The sequence below is a fragment of the Trichechus manatus genome, unplaced genomic scaffold (assembly GCF_000243295.1).
Source record: "Trichechus manatus latirostris isolate Lorelei unplaced genomic scaffold, TriManLat1.0 scaffold00060, whole genome shotgun sequence".
In the NCBI taxonomy this organism is placed as follows: Eukaryota; Metazoa; Chordata; class Mammalia; order Sirenia; family Trichechidae; genus Trichechus; species Trichechus manatus.
Window position 1 is genome coordinate 1,111,552 of NW_004443996.1, and position 6,000 is coordinate 1,117,551.

The window sequence follows — 6,000 nt, forward strand, 5'->3', positions numbered from 1 at the left end:
CCACCATAACATTTCAGGATTAAAATAAGGCTTTGTAACATTCCAGACTAATGGTTGTCTGATGGATACTTCTCAATCTTCATCTTGCATCATTTCCTGCTACATTTAACACTGTTGAACACTTTCTCTTTCTTGAAACCCTGCTTTGGCTTAAAGGACATAATTTTTTTTTTCTAATTCTCCTGCTATATTTCTGCTTTCTCTCTGACTGTTTGTAGGGTACTTTTAAAAAAAAATTTATTGCACTACTTAGATACTGGTGGTCCTTAGGATTCTGTCCTTGATCCTTTCATTCCTCACTCTACAAGTTTTCTTGGAATAATCTTATGCACCCCTATGAATTTAAATTTCACTTATTTTGAAGATGACTTCAATATACATATTTTCAGCTCTGGCCACTCTCCTGAACATCAAATTTATGTCAAATTGTTTATTGAGCTTGGATGACCCACGGGTATCTTAAAATCTGCACATCCAAAATTAAACTGTCTTTTCATCAAGACCTGCTCTTTTCCTACCTTGTCTCCCTCAGTGTTTTCCAAGCTTTTATAACAGCACAGCACATATGGAAAAGTATAATATTTGGGTGACACACCTGGGTAAATTTGTTGAGGCTGTTAATAACTAGAGGCTTCAGAGGCTCTACCAGTTCAAATCCCCACAAGACTGTCCTGAAGTTTGAGTGGATAAATATCTTGGCATACCTATCATTTTTTATGGTACAACAGGTTGGGAAATTCTGCCTAATCTCTGTAAACACATCCAGAATACACGCATGGTTCCAAAGTTATCTAAACTCCTTGCACTCTTGCATACCCTTATGTAATCAGTGACTGAAAGCTATCAAGCTCTACCTATTTGGCATCTCTAAAATCAATTCCCTTTTTTCACTTCTACGAGATAAAGTCCTGATACCATAGCATGGCCTTCCATGTTCTGGCCCCCACCTACCTTCCAAAACTTGTTGTCAAGACTTCAAATCCAAAACCAAAACCAAACCCAAACCTATTGCTGTTGAGTCGATTCCGACTCATAGTGACCCTGTCGAACAGAGTAGATCTGCCCCATAGGGATTTCCAAGGCTGTAAATCTTTACGGAAGCAGACGGCCACATCTTTCTCCAGCAGAGCAGTTGGTGAATTCAAGCCACCAACCTTTCAGTTTGCAGCCAAATGCTTAACCACCGCACAACCAGGGCTCCTTGGCTTTAACTCCAGCCTTTATAAACTTCTATCCTTTCCCTACATTCAACTCATGCAAAACTATTTCAAGTTATGAGAAAGTGCCAGATTCTTTCATGTCTTCTCTATTTTTGCTCATACTAATCTCTCTCTCCTTGCCTTGATTCAACTGGTGAATAGTACTCATCTTTCAAATCTCTATCTTAAGTGTCATCTTCTCAAAGAAGACTTTACTAATCCACCCCCTCCCCAACCTCTCATAAAATTGAAAATTTCCTTCTTTGTGTCTCCAACTTGATCCTTTACATACTTTTATTATAGTAATTATATACATATGTCTGTTTCCTCTGCATTGTAAGTTCCTTAGGTACAGGGACCATGAACAAGTGTCTGGTTACAAGACCTCTCTAATGGACAATGTTTGCTACAAAGTCCCAAACTGGGCTAACAAAGACTTGGTAAGACCTACTTTGTTGTCCTATGGCTCTCTCTGCACAATTCAGCTACAAAGTTGTTATTCCCTGATTACTAACAGTTGTTATTCCCCCATTAATCTTTTGCACCCCTAACTCCATCACAGCCTCTGCTTTTTGGAGAGCTCAATTGGCATACATGCTTACCAAGTGACTTTCTTATTATGACTGGGCATTCCAGGTATGTCTACCAACAGAGAATATGCTAGTGTTGTTGAATTGGCATTCTCTTTCCTTTAAGATTTCCATTATCCATCATAAATTAATAAATTGCAATTCTGTTTTATATATAAGCCTCATCAGCTGGTGTAATGTAAATACGAAAAGAGTCAGACTGCAAGGCTGAGACCCACAACTGAAAAATGAGAAATTCATGGAGATAATTAATGCCATCTTGTGAGCCCCTCTTGGGATATGATGTGCACTGTCAACATTAAATATAGCTATATGTTTGAGAAGAAGGAAATAGTGATAGATAGATAGATACATAGATACCAAGAAAGACTGATTCAGAGTAAATGTGAATAAATACATCATACACTTTTCTTTTGAGGAAAAATCTACTTTCCTGTGACTATCACCCTTGTTTCCTCCCACCCCTGCCTCTGAAGTCACATGAAACTATCTAAATTTTCTTAAAATTTTTAAAAAATATTTAAACTTACCTTTAAATTTCCATTTTTAATTGCCCTAGTCTTTTCAACCCCCACACATCTGTCAGTTTGTTGTACTGTGGGGGCTTGCGTGTTGCTGTAAAAGCAAAATTTTGCTGAAGATCATTCAAAAGCAGCTGCAGCAGTATATTGACAGAGAACTGTCAGAAATTCAAACCAGATTCAGAAGAGGACGTGGAACGAGGGATATCATTGCTGATGTCAGATGAGTCCTGGCTGAAAGTAGAAAATACCAGAAAGATGTTTACCTGTGTTTTATTGACTAGACAAGGGCATTCAACTGTGTGGATCGTAACAAATTATAGATAACATTGCAAAGAATGGGAATTCCAGAGCACTTAATTGTACTCATGAGGAACCTGTACATAGATCAAGAGGCAGTCATTCTAACAGAACAAGGGAATGCTGCATGGTTTAAAGTCGGGAAAGGTGTGCGTCAGTGTTACATCATTTCACCATACCTATTCAATCTGTAGGCTGAACAAATAATCCAAGAAGCTGGACGATATGAAGAAGAATGGGGCATCAAGATTGGAAGAAGACTCGTTAATAACCTGCGTTATGCTGATGACACAACCTTGCTTGCTGAAAGTGAAGAGGACTTGAAGCACTTACTGATGAAGATCAAAGACTACAGCCTTCAGTATGGCTTACACCTCAACATACAGAAAACAGAAATCCTCACAACTGGACCAATAAGCAACGTCATGATAAATGGAGAAAAGATTAAAGTTGTCAAGGATTTCATTTTACTTGGATCCACAATCAATACCCATGGAAGCAGCTGTCAAGAAATCAAAAGACACATTGCATTGAGCAAATCTGCTGTAAAAGACCTCTTTAAAGTGTTGAAAAGTAAAAATGTCACCTTGAAGACTTAGATGCGCCTGACTCAAGCCATGGTGTTTTCAATCACCTCATATGCATTGAAAAGCTGGACGATGAATAAGGGAAGACCGAAGAAGAATCAATGCCTTTGAATTGTGGTGTTGGTGAAGAATATTGACTACACCATGAACTGTTAAAAGAACGAACAAATCTGTCTCTGAAGAAGTACAACCAGAATGCTCCTTAGAAGCAAGGATGGCAAGACTACTTCTCACATACTTTGGACATGAGGGATCAGTCACTGGAGAAGGACATCATGCTTGGTAAAGTAGAGGGTCAACAAAAGAGAGGAAGACCCTCAACAAGATGAATTGACACACTAGCTGCAACATTGGGCTCAAGCATAGCAACGATTGTGAGAATGGCACAGGACCAGGAAGTGTTTCATTCTGTTGTACATAGGGTCTCTATGAGTCAGAACTGATTTGATGGCACCCAATAACAACCACAACAGTTTCTTCAATCATATCTCTTATGACATGGTTCATATGCCACCATATTCCTACTTGTCTCTTATCCACACATAATCCTATATGCTGATATGCCTTGTGTAGCAGGTACACATTGAATAGTAATCAACCAGTGTTCTAGTTTAAAAGGGAAGGTCAATCTCACTATGGTTCTGTTTAGTCTCACCAATCACCAGATGTTTGAGAGCTTTCTCTGCCACAATCCCACATTTTCCTTTTCTGGGTATCCAGGGAACCATCTTCTTTTGGACAGGTGATTATTATCATTCAGGGCTATAGAAAAGGAGTAGTTTAGAAGGACATTTCTTGTGTTGGGTAGTTGCTGTACAAATTATGTGCAAAGCTTTCAATGGGGCATCTTCATTAGATAATATTGAGAAGGTCAATTCACACAGTACCTCAAAAGGGCAATCCATGGCAGTAACTTGAACAACAATGAGAAATGGAAGATCTATGGAGATAGTATTGACTACTTCAACTCCATGTCACAGGCATCAGAAAACAATTATGTATTACGTGACCAAGCCATCTCCCAAAACAGACACCCAGTTCTCCACTGACCCGTCGAAGTCCAGTAGACATCCCAGGCAACTCAACTCTTCCTCAGGAGGACAGAGTTGTTTTAGTAATTCATCTGTTCTTTTTCCAACTCATGTTTTAATGTATAAATTTGTTTCTGCTCCTCAAGGATTTGCCATTTGATTTACCAAAAATAAAACTTTTGCCCTTCACAAATCACCTAGTTTGTTAAAATAAAAACCTTTGCTCTCAACATTTGCTTTTCTTATTTCCTCTAAAATTGGGCTCAAGAAACTATTTTGGAAGTCAAAATTTCATTAACTCTTTCTCACATTAGCCTCCATTAGCCACAATATTTTATCTGCGCTAATATTTAGCATACTTTACTTGTATAGCTGAGTTTTAATTATTGTTGTTTTGCTTTATAAATTTTAATAAGAGAAAGACACGACACTTAACCTTATGTTTAGTTTATTAGATTATTTCAAGCTCAATATATTATTTTGGTTCCTGCCTCAGGTAATCAGCATATTAGCTATTGCTCTCATCTCTGCATCATCCACATATATGATCGATATACTTATTCTTGTCAAGATTTAACACAGGTCCCTACACACTAAAACCAGGCATTTTCTTTCAAGTTGCAAACTATTAATCGGTATACTTAAGGCTTTGCTCTGGTAAAACCAGTTATCTAGACCAGTGGTCTCTAAAACATTTGCTTGTACAACCTATCAGAAAAATAAAACCTAACACAACACTCCTATATATTTTTATTTGTAAATTATATACTACTGAACCAATGTATATATTATAAAACATATGCAAAAACTAAAATTGAAAAAGGGTGAGATTAAAATGAAAATAAAATGAATGCTTTCCATTCCATATCTCAATTAATTGTCTTTAGAACTCCATGGAGTGTCTGTAACCTATTTTGGAGACTGCTGAATTACAGAACAATTCTATTTTCTTCTTTTTTTTAAGAGCAGCATAGTTATCCTGTTATGGATTGAATAGTGTCACCAAATAAATGTGCTGAAACACCAAAGCCTGTGCTTGTGTTCTTTTGTTATGTTAATGAGAACATACCAGTGTATGGTGGATCCTAAACTTTATCACTTCTGACATATAAAAAGACCAGAATAGACACAGACACACACACCAGGGAAGACAGATGCCAAGGAACACCAAGGATCACTGGCAGACACCAGAAACTAGATATAGGGTAACAAATTTAATTTTACCTAAAATAGTATGGTCTTTGACCTTCTTTACTGAGAGATATACCATGGACTGCCAGAAGAATGAACAAATCTGTCTTGGAAGAATACAGCCAGAATGCTCCTTAGAAGGGAGGATGATGAGGCTTCATCTTACATCCTTTGCAATATTATCAAGAGGAACCAGTCTCTGGAGAAGAACATCAGACTTGGTAGAGGATCATCGAAAAAGAGGAAGACCCTCAACAAGATGGATTAACACAGTGGCTGCAACACTGGGCCCAAACATATCAACAGTTGTGAGGATGGTACAAGACTGGGCAGTGTTTTGTTCTGTTGTACATAGGCTTGCTATGAGTGGGAACTGACTCCAGGGCACCTAACAACAACTGAGAGATAACTCTAAACCCTTGAGATTTCCTGGATAAATGAGATACCTTTCTTATCTAAACAACACCTAATGATTTGTGCAAATGAGTGGGGGTTAACCAGGCCATAAAGACCTCTTTGTAGCCTGATATCAGCTCTTCAAAGGGAAAAGAGGGGAGCATGATTCAATCAATTATGCCTGC